Raw genomic sequence first — 14,778 nt, 5'->3', positions numbered from 1 at the left:
CCCGTTGTGGGTGGAAAAAGTGGTAATGGGCCTTGACTCAGGGTGTAACATGATCTGGTGGTATCCCGATCGAAGGTCCATCTTAGAGAACCAGCAGGATCCTGTCAACTCACTCAGGATGTCGTCGATTGTTGGGATGAGGTGGCGTTCTCTTTTTATTGCTAGATTGGGCATGCGCATGTCCACGCAAATCCGGACTGCGTCAGGTTGCTTGGGCTTCTTTGCGACCACAATCGGGGATACCCACGGTGTGGGGCCTGTGACTCTTTCAGTGATCCCCGCTTGCTCCAGCATGTGGAGTTTGTGTTCCACTTTGGGGCGGAGGTGAAAGGCAACTCGGCGATGTCTAAGTGCCTTCGGCGTGACGGATTCATCTATGTGAAGCCGTAACGGGGGTCCTTTCAGGCACCCAATGCCATCAAACAGAGTCTTGATCTCCTGTGTGAGGTGGAGCAGTGCGTGTGCATGTATGCTGAAAGCAAAGTGCACCAGTTCTAGGTCTTGGGCCGTTTGACAACCTATAAGGAATCCAGTGCCATCCTTTGAGACGTATACTTTTGTGGCTTTTCCGGTTACCTCATGGGAGATCTCCGTGGTGAAAGTTCCTGCTATTTCTAGAGGGCGGCTGTTCCCGAAGGCAAACACTTGCACGTTGGTGTGTCTTAGTGGTGGCAACGGCTTGGGCAGGTTGTCATACACATCCATCGCTATCAAATTTATTGAGGCTCCAGTGTCCACCATCGCTGATACTTGTGTCCCCTGAATTTTGACCTGGTATGTGGGCAGCCGGCGGCCCTTGATGGCATCTATGATGTGTACTACGTGGGATTCACTGTCCATGTCGCTCTCTGAGTCTGGGTCCCAAGTGGTTTCGACCATTTTGACTGTTTTACTGGGGACCGTAGTTGTTTGTTTCGGTGATGATCTGCACACTTTCGCAAAGTGGTTTAGTTTTCCACAGGCACTGCATATCTTGACCCACGCCGGGCAGGTTGTTGGGTGTGGTGCTAGGCCTCTGCACCATTTGCACGCTCTGCCTTTGGGTCTGCCTTTGTAAGAATCTTTGTGTCGCACTGCATCTGTTGTTACTGCGTTGGCTGTTTCAGCCTTCGGTTGGGCTGTGGGGGCTTGCTCCATATGCGCTGCTCAGGCTCGCGATAGTTCCTGCGACCGCCCCAGTGTGAGGATGTCTTTCATCGGCATGTTTGGCTGTTGCAGGACGCGTTCTCTCAGTTTCGATGATGAGCATCCTGGAATGAACTGCGCCCTGATTTTGTCCTCCTCATCAGGCAGTGTGCAGGTACTCGCTAGTTCTCTGAGCCTGGTGTAGAAAACATCGACGGACTCGTCGGTCACCTGTCGGGCTTGGCGCAGGAGGAACCTTTCATAGTCCGGGTTCGCATACGGTTCAAAATGTGCTGTAATTGCCCCTTTTAGAGTTTCATACGTGCGCGGTCTGGCTTCCGTGACCGACTTGAAAATTTTGTGTATGTCCGCTCCCCCGATGTGGGGTAGGAGGGCTCTCTTTCTTTCTTCTTGTATGCCCAATGCCTCAAAGTATGTTTCTAGGTGCTCCACCCAGACTTTCCATCTTGCTGCTTGGGTGGAGGGCACGCCTGTAACTGTGAATGGTTCTAGGGGCGGTATGCCAGCCAAACCTGCTTGTACAGTGGTGCAGGTACTGTTAACTCTACCGTGGTCTTGTGTCTTTTTGAAAATAAAATTTCAGTGCCTCTTTTCCCTTTTTTTTTTTTTTGAAAATTCAGCTTGTCTTTTCTCCTTTTTTTTTTTCCGTGCCGATCCTGCCCTTTCAGGATGGTGCTCTCGTTTGTGCAGAGTAGCGCAGCGGGCGTCTGGGGGCTCGGTGCTGCCTGTGGGAGTGCACGGGGCTCACGCGTGCCAGCTTGAAATGCAGATTCGCGCAGCGGAGCGTTTCGAAGCTGAACGGCACTGAGGGTGTGTCAGGGCTTCTCACCTGACTCGTGCCGGTACTCCTCCTTGCGCGGCCTGTAGAGGGGACGTCTCCTCTCGCAGGCGCGCGGTCCGCAGACAGCAGGGCGTGGCGTCCTTCTGCCGCAGGTGCAGGTCAGGTGCGGGCCGGGTCAGAGGTGCAGCGATGCTGCGTCGGGCACGCTCGTGTGTCCAAACTTCGGCGGCCTCGATGAAAAATGATGGGCTCCGCTGGTTGTGGCCGCGTACTCACGGTGCGAGCTGGCGGCAGTCTTCGGGGCTGGATCCGGGCGGGACCTCGGTGGCGCTGCGTCACGCGGAGTTCATTTTTACTCCTCGTCGCCAATGTAGAGTCGCGCTGTGCAGCAAACGCTCTACGGGAAATAACACACGCAGAGTCGCTTCAGGCATGTGACCATCTGCTTTATTACTAATATGCATTTATACTCCAAACTGCCCTTCCCGCCCTGGCTCTCTCCTTTTTATGCCCTCCCTTCCTCCGTCATGGTGCAGTCCATCTTGCACCACTTGCGGAGGGGTAGGGCTTTCAAACCCCCTCCCCGGTTTCCCCTGCTGATGTTGACTACTTCCACTGTCAACACTACAATGTTCTCTAAAATCAATCTACAATCATGGCGTCACCAAATGAAGCCCCACAAAGTCCCACCACCTTACAACATTATCCATGCACAAAAGGTTGAGACAATATTGATGACTGAACGTACGGTCTCCAGTGCAGCAAAGGTATTTCAGAACCGTATTTAAGAAGGCCTGTCAGGCCCAAGAGGAGTGCTCAGCATCAGTGATGACATTTTGGTGTAAGTAACCTCCATCAAACAGTGCAATGAAAGAATGAGTGCCCTAGCACTGCTCCTAGCCCAGTGGGGCTTGCGTCTACTGCCAGCTGTGAATGTCGCTTGGGGTCGAAGAACGCCAGTGTGGTGTCTGCTGAGAGTGCCTCCTTGGTGGCCCAGAAGGCGGCTTCTTGCTCTTCACCCCACATCCATGGTTGGTTGGATTGCGTGTGTTTCCTTAGGGGCCCTGTGATGTCAGCTAAGTTTTTCATAAATCGCCCTCAGTACGTGACCATTCCCAGGAAGCTCCTTATTCCCGTGACTGTTGTTGGCGCTGGGGCTTCCTGGATGTCCTTGACCTTCTGTGGGTCTGGTCCGACTCCTTGTTTCGAGAAACAGTACCCAAAGAAACAGATTTCCTCTTTGAGGAAGTCGCATTTGTCTTTGTGGAGTGTCAGGCCCTTTGTTTGTAGTCTAGTGAAAACAGCCCGCAGTCGTTTCAGATGCGTTTCAATGTTTGGTGCGTGGACTAGGATGTCGTCACTGACGTTCAGCACTCCTGCGAGGCCCTGCAAGACTTCCTTGATGACCTGCTGGAAGACCTCTGCAGCACTGGATATACCGAAGTTAAGTCTTTTATATCGCCACAACCCGTTGTGGGTGGAAAAAGTGGTAATGGGCCTTGACTCAGGGTGTAACATGATCTGGTGGTATCCCGATCGAAGGTCCATCTTAGAGAACCAGCAGGATCCTGTCAACTCACTCAGGATGTCGTCGATTGTTGAGATGAGGTGGCGTTCTCTTTTTATTGCTAGATTGGGCATGCGCATGTCCACGCAAATCCGGACTGCGTCAGGTTGCTTGGGCTTCTTTGCGACCACAATCGGGGATACCCACAGTGTGGGGCCTGTGACTCTTTCAGTGATCCCCGCTTGCTCCAGCATGTGGAGTTCGTGTTCCACTTTGGGGCGGAGGTGAAAGGCAACGCGGTGATGTCTAAGTGCCTTCGGCGTGACGTATTCATCTATGTGAAGCCGTAACGGGGGTCCTTTCAGGCACCCAATGCCATCAAACAGAGTCTTGAACTCCTATGTGAGGTGGAGCAGTGCGTGTGCATGTATGCTGAAAGCAAAGTGCACCAGTTCTAGGTCTTGGGCCGTTTGACAACCTATAAGGAATCCAGTGCCATCCTTTGAGACGTATACTTTTGTGGCTTTTCCGGTTACCTCATGGGAGATCTCCGTGGGGAAAGTTCCTGCTATTTCTAGAGGGCGGCTGTTCCCGAAGGCAAACACTTGCACGTTGGTGTGTCTTAGTGGTGGCAACGGCTTGGGCAGGTTGTCATACACATCCATCGCTATCAAATTTATTGAGGCTCCAGTGTCCACCAGCGCTGATACTTGTGTCCCCTGAATTTTGACCTGATATGTGGGCAGCCGGCGGCCCTTGATGGCATCTATGATGTGTACTACGTGGGATTCACTGTCCATGTCGCTCTCTGAATCTGGGTCCCAAGTGGTTTCGACCATTTTGACTGTTTTCCTGGGGACCGTAGTTGTTTGTTTCGGTGATGATCTGCACACTTTTGCAAAGTGGTTCAGTTTTCCACAGGCACTGCATATCTTGACCCACGCCGGGCAGGTTGTTGGGTGTGGTGCTAGGCCTCCGCACCATTTGCACGCTTTGCCTTTGGGTCTGCCTTTGTAAGAATCTTTGTGTCGCACTGCATCCGTTGTTACTGCGTTGGCTGTTTCAGCCTTCGGTTGGGCTGCGGGGGCTTGCTCCATATGCGCTGCTCAGTCTCACGATAGTTCCTGCGACCGCCCCAGTGTGAGGATGTCTTTCATCGGCATGTTTGGCTGTTGCAGGACGCGTTCTCTCAGTTTCGATGATGAGCATCCTTGAATGAACTGCGCCCTGATTTTGTCCTCCTCATTAGGCAGTGTGCAGGTACTCGCTAGTTCTCTGAGCCTGGTGTAGAAAACATCGACGGACTCGTCGGTCACCTGTCGGGCTTGGCGCAGGAGGAACCTTTCATAGTCCGGGTTCGCATACGGTTCAAAATGTGCTGTAATTGCCCCTTTTAGAGTTTCATACGTGCGCGGTCTGGCTTCCGTGACCGACTTGAAAATTTTGTGTATGTCCGCTCCCCCGATGTGGGGTAGGAGGTCTCTCTTTCTTTCTTCTTGTATGCCCAACGCCTCAAAGTATGTTTCTAGGTGCTCCACCCAGACTTTCCATCTTGCTGCTTGGGTGGAGGGCGCGCCTGTAACTGTGAATGGTTCTAGGGGCGGTATGCCAGCCATACCTGCTTGTACAGTGGTGCAGGTACTGTTAACTCTACCGTGGTCTTGTGTCTTTTTGAAAAGAAAATTTCAGTGCCTCTTTTCCCTTTTTTTTTTTGTGGAAAATTCAGCTTGTCTTTTCTCCTTTTTTTTTTCCATTACGTTCCTGCCCTTTTAGGATGGTGCTCTCGTTTGTGCAGAGTAGCGCAGCGGGCGTCTGGGGGCTCTGTGCTGCGTGTGGGAGTGCACGGGGCACACGCGTGCCAGCTTGAAATGCAGATTTGCGCAGCGGAGCGTTTCGAAGCTGAACGGCACTGAGGGTGTGTCAGGGCTTCTCACCTGACACGTGCCGGTACTCCTCCTTGCGCGGCCTGTAGAGGGGACGTCTCCTCTCGCAGGCGCGCGGTCCGCAGACAGCAGGGCGTGGCCTCCTTCTACCGCAGGTGCAGGTCAGGTGCAGGCCGGGTCAGAGGTGCAGCGATGCTGCGTTGGGCACGCTCGTGTGTCCAAACTTCGGCGGCCTCGATGAAAAATGACGGGCTCTGCTGGTTGTGGCCGCGTACTCACGGTGCGAGCTGGCGGCAGTCTTCTGGGCTGGATCCGGGCGGGACCTCGGTTCGCTGCATCACGCGGAGTTAATTTTTACTCCTCGTCGCCAATGTAGAGTCGCGCTGTGCAGCAAGCGCTCTACGTGAAATAACACACGCGGAGTCGCTTCAGGCATGTGACCATCTGCTTTATTACTAATATGCATTTATACTCCAAACTGCCCTTCCCGCCCTGGCTCTCTCCTTTTTATGACCTCCCTTCCTCCGTCATGGTGCAATCCATCTTGCACCACTTGCGGAGGGGTAGGGCTTTCAAACCCCCTCCCTGGTTTCCCCTGATGGTGTTGACTACTTCCGCTGTCAACACTACAATGTTCTCTAAAATCAATCTACAATCAGGGCGTCACCAAATGAAGCCCCACAAAGTCCCACCACCTTACAACATTCTCCATGCACAAAAGGTTGAGACAATATTGATGACTGAACGTACGGTCTCCAGTGCAGCAAAGGTATTTCAGAACTGTATTTAAGAAGGCCTGTCAGGCCCAAGAGGAGTGCTCAGCATCAGTGATGACATTTTGGTGTAAGTAACCTCCATCAAACAGTGTAATGAAAGAATGAGTGCCCTGGAGAGGATTTGGAGCAGTGGGCTCACCCAGAGAAGTGCAAGTTTCTTACCAATAACATCAAATAATTTGTCTACATATTCTCGGTAGAAGGAGTCCCCAGAGATCCAAAGAAAATGGTTGATGTCAAAATGGCTCTACCTCTAAAAGCGTATTTAAAGTCTACAGCTTTATAGGCATGGTAACACACTTCAGCATGTTTATATCCAACATAATGTCATTTACCAAGCCGTTGAGGAACTGCTGAAGGCCAACACTGCTTGGGATTGGTCAGAATATCAGAAAAAAACATTTGAAGAAACTAAGAAAGCCATGTGGGAAGACACCACCATGAAACGTTATGACCCTAATAAGGCTGCTGAGCTGGGGATGGATGCCAGCCCAACAGGCTAAGAGACATGATGCTTCAGTGCCAAAAAGGTGAGCAATGAGCACTGCTCACATTTGCCAGCAGAGCGCTGACTGATACAGAACAAGATATTCCCAAATGGAAAGACAAGCAACTGCTTTGCTGTGGAGTTCCAAGAAATTTCACATCTACCTATATGGCCACCATTTCTAGGTCTGCACAGACCACAAACTCCTAGGGCACACAGTGCAGTGCCACTTTTCTTACACCCCTTGGCGCACCCTAATGCCGCCATTTGTGCAACATATCTAAGATATGGCACACCATGGTGGTAGTTAGAGGACCAGCATCAAAAATTGTTATGCTAATTCGGAGTTTTGCAGGAATAGCATCATAAATGTTGACGCTAATCCTGCAAAGCTCATTAAGGCCCATTGTAAATAATGGTGTGCCTCCTTTTAAAAGAGGCAAAAAAATGACGCAAAGAAATCTCTTAGATTTCTTTGAGCCATTTTATTCACCCCCCCTTAGCGGGGGAACACCCCTTTTGCATACAATATGCCTGGCGCAGGCATAATGTAGCACAAAGGGGTTATAAAATGGTGCAAAGCATGCATGCATTGCGCCACTTTGTAACTTTGGCGCAGCAATTTAGGCCTCGTTGGGCCATATTAGTGTAAAAAAGAAGATGCTAATGTGGTGCAAGGAGGTGCTAGGGGCTCTTAAATCTGCCCCTTAGAGTTGCTACTCCACAGGTCCAAATCTAATCCTCACTTAATCACCATCCTCAATCAACGAAAACTTCCAACCAGGTATCACCAAGACCAGAAACAAACAATGCAGACTACAAACTAAAAACAAACGACCCCAGTATTTGGTGCCTGGGCATGCCTATGAGTAGCAGCAGGAGAGCCTCATCTCGAAGTGCTGACAGGTGTGCTTTTCACATAAGAAATGTTTGTAAGGGAGTGTGCCCTTGCCTAGGCCGGGTTCAAGATACCAAAAAAAACTAATTTTTATTTCTGAAGCAAATTAAGTTTTGACCTACGCAATACATGCTGGCAGGATGTAAAACACCCTGCCACTTCAGCAAACAAAGCTCTCAAGTTTCACAAGTCCATGCGTGAAGAGTTCAGCATCCCTGATCCATTTATTTATATTCAGGAGTTCAGAGTTTGGTGTAGGACGATATAAAAGCAGGACTTCAAGTCCCAGAATACCCACAAATAGTGGCGTACCTACTCATGGATTGATCGAGAAAAACAGGAGTTTTGTAAACAAAAGGAAAGGAATATCTCTCTAGAGCACAGTAAGTGAGAGAGGTAAAAAAAAGAAAAAAAATGTTGGTGAGGGAGCAGCAGGCATTGCATTGGGAAGGGGGAAAAATAGTACCTCAATCACGTCGGGAGCAGCAGTCGGGCACTAATTAAGTTAAATCAATCAGTGATTGGTCCCTGTTTCACGGACAGGACAGGAAATGATGCCAAGCCTGAGATGGACGACTTATGAGGCTGTAAAGCCAACAAATGGTGAGCAACAGGCGGGCTCCAAGCCCTTTTCTAACTACAACAGCATCTTGTAAGAGATATGCATGTGCTAGTGCATGCTATTGCGGGCTCGACCCTAACGAGACAAAAGTGCCTATGTTTTGGAAGATACATTTTTTTTCAAAAGTTAACACAGACTGGATTAATGTAAAAGAGAACAGGAGTGTTGTGTTTGGTGATGCAAGCGTCTTGTCAGCAATATGTTGCATATACAAAAATAGCTGTGGGGTGAAACAGATGTGCAAGGGACTAAAATAAAAACGAGTCAAAGCCAGCATCTACTTTCACTCGGAATGCCCATCATGCCTCCGTTGACCTCCTTTTATTTAACTTCTGTCACATGGGGCAGGACAGCACCAAATACAACTAAGGTCACAGGGGTATACCTGAATCCCCCTCTCATGTTAACTTTAACATGGTACGAGCTAAAGCTCCACACCTATCTCACTTGAACAACATTACATTCCTCCTTAATTTTGAACAAAATAAACACAAAGACGAAAACAGGCTTAGCCAAAACGCGAACACATAATTCAAAAGCAAATGACAGTCATGCTTATCTGGGTTATTGACTCCAGGCCATTGATGTCAATAACACAGTACATGATCCCTCAGGTAAGAGGATGATTCTGGGTTGCTGGGCAGTCCCTATCTTGTGTGAATGTCCCTCCTGATGGGAGCAGCAGGGGGTGCTAACTCGGTTTCATCTACCGCGCTGTGGCGAGACTTAGCGCTCCTGTCATCTTGGCTGTCTGAAATGGGACTCTGTCCACCTCTTCTCAACATCTCATCTGGCCCCAAAAGTTCATCCTACCCATCTTCTTAGGCATAAACTGTTGGAGAAAATATTCTATGGAACCGTTTGAACATGGAAACATTTTGAGTGATTTCTTCACCTCCAAATCGGGTGATCACTCTATTGCCTTTTTATGTGGCTGATCACCCAGGGGAGGTGCTCAAGTAGTGTATGGCGCTTGCTAGCACTGGCACTAATGGCCCTCCTCCTAGTGAACACTATTTGGTCATCACTGGGGTCAGGTGACCACTGGGGGTGATGTGGAATAGAGTCTTGGATCATTCTCCCTAGCAAGAGATGTCTAGGGGCTTGTCCAGTAGTTGAAAGGGGTGTTTGTCAGTATTCCAGCTGAAACAAGTATACAGCCAATTCATACAGTTGTTGATTGGCATGTGTGATGTGTATAACTTTATTGAGTGTCCTCATGAAAGTGCCACCTCCTTGTTGGCTTGAGGGCAGTGGAGCATGACTCTTTTGTGTCTAATTTTCAGAGACTGGAGATATTCGGCTACTTTTTGACCCTGGAAAGGAGGTCTATTGACTGTCCTAACTTCCTTGGGCAGTCAGTGTCTGGCCTGGATATTTTCTCAACTTTTACAGTACATCTTGCGCCCCTTGAGATGTTATGATCTCCACTTCAAGGTATATATAGTAGTCATAAATGATGACCATGACATATCGTCCATCTGAAAGGCTTCCAAAGTCTAGACTTGCACATACCCATGGCTGATGGGTTCCTCGTTTTGTGATGATTGATGGCAGTGGGTCTGGGCCTTCAGTTAGATGGCACCACAGGCAAGAACTAACCATGGCCTCAACTTGCTCATCAATCAGCAGGACCATACCTTTGCTGGGAGTGGACTTTTCATTTTCACCATGCCTTGATGTCCTGCATATGCAATTGATTTTTCAGTGAGGTAGGAATTGCTAGGCGATGGCCCGCAGAAAACACTCATCAGGATCTGCCACCAGTTTGTGTCTCATATGATATATACTTTCAAGGATGCACCAAGCCTCTGATGTAACTTGAGATCCATTTGCTCGGATCTTGTGCCACTGTCCATTTTGAGCAGCTTCCAGTGCTTTCTAAAGGCACATGTCTTGTGTTATAACCTGATGGATAGTCTCCACGGAGATGGGAAGTGGTCTGGACCTGTCAGCTACGAACCTCACATATTCTTCTGTGTCATTAGCTTCAGCCTCTTCCTCCGATGTTGCAGATCTCAGGTACCTCGGCAGATTTATCAGCTGGATTGGATGTTCCAGGCAGATATTCCACTTGGCAGTGATAGTACTGTGGCTGGAGCATCCAATTTTCTATTCTGGGTGATGGCTTGGATGCAGTCCTTTGAAATAATGGAATGAGGGGTTTGTGGTCTGTAGTGACCACAAACGATCTCCCATATACATACAAATGGAAATGCTGACACCCTCAATGGATAGCGATGGCCTCCTTCTCTATCTGGGAGTACATTTGTTATTCCTCTGTAAGAGAACAATTTGCAAATGCCACTGGGGCCCATTCACCCCCTTCTGGTCATTGTAGTAGCACTGCTCCTAAACCCTGCAGGCCAGCATCCCCAGCATATTGATGTTTCATTTTTCAGGTCAAAGTATGCCAGGGTGGTGCTGTGCTGGACGACAGAGCTTCTTTGGTGGCCTTGAACGTTGCTTCCTGTTCAGGTCCCCTACCCCAGGGTGTTTCTGACTTCGACAGATCTCTGAGGGTTGGGTCATCGAAGTTACATTTTTGATAAACTGGCCACAATAGTTTACCATGCCCAGAAAGCTTCTGACTTTGGATACTGTTGCAAGCGGGGCCACTTCCTTTATGGTGCAGACATTTTTGGGGTCAGGGGCTACACCTTCCGAGGAGAAAGTGTAGCCAAAGATTTGCTTTAGGAATTCATAGTTGTTGCGGTGAAGGGTGAGTCCAGATTCTCAAAAGCATTGTAGGACCTGTCTTAGGTGGGTGTTGTGCTCTTGTATTGATGTGGCGTAGGTCAAGATGTCATCACTGACATTTATGGTGCCTGGGAGATCAGCCAACAGCTCATGAATTACATTTTGAAACACCTATGTGATGCTTGAGATGCTGAAGTTGAGTCTACAGTATCTCCGGAGGCTGACATGCGTAGAGCATGTGGTGATGTATCTAGACTCCTTGGCAAGCGTGAGTTGATGGAACCCGATTTCAAATCTACTTTAGAGAACCAATGAGCCCCGCTCAGCTCTCCAATCAACTCTTCGATTGTCAATGTGAGGTGGCATTCTCTTCTGGTTGCCGCATTCGGTAAGCACATATTGACTCATATGCGGACCTCACCTGGTTGTTTAGGTTTGCAGAGAATGACAATTGGGGAGACCCACGGTGTTGGCCCATATACTCTCGCCATGATTCCTTCTGCTTCCAATTTCTCTAATTCTTTTTCTGCTTGGGGTCTTAAATAGAAAGCAACCCTACGATGCCACAACGCCATGGGCTGTACTTTTGGGTCTATGTGTAACTTGATCTCTTTCCCCTTCAGGCATCCGATACTTTCTAACACATCTGGGAGTTCAGTGAGGATGTAGGCTCCTCCTTCTTCATGTACTCCAAACACAAATATGACTATTTCCAGTGCTTCTGTGGTATGGCATCCTAGTAGCATTCCATGGCCTTCTTTGTTAATGTATTTTGGAGAGTCGATCATTTGGGGCCCTTCATAGATTGTGGTGTGAAACTTTCCTCTCAGTCTTAGGGGTTGAATTTGCCAATATGCAAATACTTTAATCAATGTCTTTTGCAGCATTGGCTCAGGTTTCAGGGTATTGTATACTTCAGCAGACATCAGGTTTATTGATGCACTGGTGTCGACGGTGGCTGTCACTTGATGGGGTACAACATTAATCTGGCACTGCAATAATTGACATTGTGGTGCTGTGGGCGTCCAAGCTGTGAGTACTGAGTGTGCTACATAGTCAGCTGCATCATTGTCAACCATGTCGCTATGGTGACTTAGTGTCTCGACACAGTGTTTACTGATGCATAAGCCACCTTTCTTCTGTAAGAGCAGCAGACATTTGTAAAATGGTTGGGATTTCTAAACAGCGCACTTTCAACTTCTCGCTGGTTAATCTGCTGTCCTTTGTGTGGGACTTCTGCAGTACCCACAGATCTTGGGCTGTGGACCAGGCTTCTTGGGGTTCTCAGGCCGTGGTTTTTGCATGTTGCATAACTGCATTGACTGGCTCTATTCACGGTCCATTGTATGGCTGCTTCTCTGTGGGAAGCGCAGGCTTTTGACAGTTCTTTAGTACACCTGAATCTCCCCTCATGTTAACTTTAACGTGGTATATGCTATCGCACTGCACCACATCTACCTCACTTGAACAACATTACACAGAGATAGATGGAGATTTAGCGAATTGAGTAACAGTGATTTAAAGTGAGACCAGCAGAGCTAGGAGCCCTGGTTGGTTCGAATAGCCAAAGCATGGCCAACTCATCAAAAGGTAAAACATGTAAAGCATTTAGTAAAGATACTTCAAAACATGCTTACAATAGGTCAGCTTGTTAACATCACTATTCAGCCACTCTATCAATACCACCTTCTCTGTCCTTTTGACACCAAAGGAAAATGCTTAGTTCTTAATTATTACACTTATTACAATATGTTCAATAAGTACAAAATATCTCATGTCTCAAGTTAATTTAATCTAAGGAAATGTAAATGCCAAACATTTTCCTTGAAAAAAAGGTAAGTAAAGGGAAAAACAGGAGATGTTTTACTATGCCAAAATCACTACCTTCCACAGACATAACAAACAGTGAAGACTAGGGGGTCAGCACCCCAGTGTGGGTAACTTCATGACTAACCAAACATAGAGGACTTTGACTTCCAGCAGATCTTCAGTGAGACACATGCAAATTACAGTTTAGCTCAGCAGTGGTCAAACATAACAGGAAAACACCTTTTTAAAGTTTTGTGCGCTCAGCTTTTATGTATCTAGTACCTATTTGTTTCTTTTAAAGCTGCACTTGGGAGTGTAAGAGGTAGTGTAAGAGATGCTTAGCTCTATTCAGTCATTCACCTAGGGATGGTTGGTGCATGAGGGCGTCAGGGTTGTTTCTCCTACAATTAATGCAAAGAGAGTGGAGGAGGAGAAGAGCAGGGACACACAAGCAGCTCTACCCAAGCACTGGCTGCTCCATCATCAATCAGGTCGAGATTGGTGAAGGGGTGGGTAGGTGCAACTGCGCCTGTCCCTGGGTAGGGTTCACTTACCCTGGAGATACAAGTGACAGCATTTGCATCATAGGGCATGCTCTCGCTACTGCATGTAACGACTGCCCTTAGGTGATTACTGCCCAGAGCGGGATCAGCAGAGCACCATAGCTAGTAATGGGATGGAAGTGGGTGGCCCCTAGATTGATGGCTCCACACACCTTGCTATGTCCTGATCACTGCTAGGAAGGAGTCCCTCATTATATGTGCACATCAACAAATTCCAACAGTGCATCGCAGGTACGATATGCTTGAGAGTCACTTGTTAATACAGTGAGTATTGTACTGCATTGAAACATTTATATAGAGCTTAATACCCAAATGTGTGGCAGTGAGGCACTTGAGTGCTCCTGTCTTGCTTGGCCCCTGCTGCATTACAATCTTCCCTCCCCAGCTGACCTCAGCACTGATTCAGAGCCAGATCCAATTTTTTACCCTTGTTCTTGCACAGAAATCCACTATATCATCCACATGAGGCCAAACCTCTTCCTTTTCCTCCAGCACCATTGTCTTTCACACCTCTGGCCAAAGGTGCATTTATTTGCGTGCTAGTTACATTAAGTTGCTTTGGTACCTCCATGTTAAAAATTACTTTGTAGGGTTGCACTATAAATTCCCTGCATCGAACTGTTCGTGCTGCTGTGGCATTAAGTTGCTAGGACATCAAGTGATGGCATGGAGTTCCTACATATTGCTGAACCTTTAAGCCGCTGCATCTAATTATTTTGATGTTGTGGCTGTGCATTATGGCGATATCAAGTTTCTTTCTGGCTGATGTCCCAGTAGTGGGCAAGGCTTTCATGCAGGCACTTCATATTGTTCCTGTATGAAGTCATCCGATGTTTATGCAAATGTAATTGTTGTTTTATAGAGCACAGACTCCATTCATCGGGTTTTCTTAGAGCTTGAAGGGCACTTTTGGTAATAGAAAATCAACAGCTGCAAATATCAACTGCTTCAAATGAGCCTCTATGTATATAAACCATCTCTGTCACTGGTGAAAGAGGTTCAATGGCACCAGCACTTTGGTGCATTAGGGCTCTCTGCACCACAATTAGCTGTGGGTGATAAACTCTGCTCCACCGGCAGAGTTTTGGCCACTCTGCATTACCCATGTAACCCAGAGTTCCAGCCAAATTCCGCTGACCGCCCCAATGGCAGAGTTTTTTCTGGAGTGCAGCTCTCCAACAGTAAGTTGGCGAAAGCAAGCATGCATTGGTGCTCCCTAGTGTGATTTGTGGGCACTAGGAGGGAACCCGGTGAGATTTTTTCTCAGCATGTGCACTCACAACCATTCCCACTGGATAAACTGCTGCTCGAGTAGAGAATCTACTCGAGCAGCAGTATAACCAGCTCGAGCAGGTGCACCCTCTAGCACACCGTGTGGTGCAGTTTGCCCTCATTTCTCAGGGCAGAAACAAGCTGTTAGAGCTGAAAATCAGAGCAACGTACTGATTTCTGCCCACTCGCTGAACTCCATGGAATCTCATTTATGTCACTGCACAGAATTCCACTGAGTGAAACTTCACAAGTTCCACTCACCCCAACCACAAACATGGCTATCTTGAGCAACCCACAATAAAGAAGGTGCAATTTTCTTTGTTTATGTTAGCCC

The sequence above is a fragment of the Pleurodeles waltl genome, chromosome 7 (genome assembly GCF_031143425.1).
Source record: "Pleurodeles waltl isolate 20211129_DDA chromosome 7, aPleWal1.hap1.20221129, whole genome shotgun sequence".
Taxonomy (NCBI): domain Eukaryota; kingdom Metazoa; phylum Chordata; class Amphibia; order Caudata; family Salamandridae; genus Pleurodeles; species Pleurodeles waltl.
The sequence above is the reverse complement of the archived record's forward strand: the minus strand, read 5'-3'. Positions refer to the sequence as shown.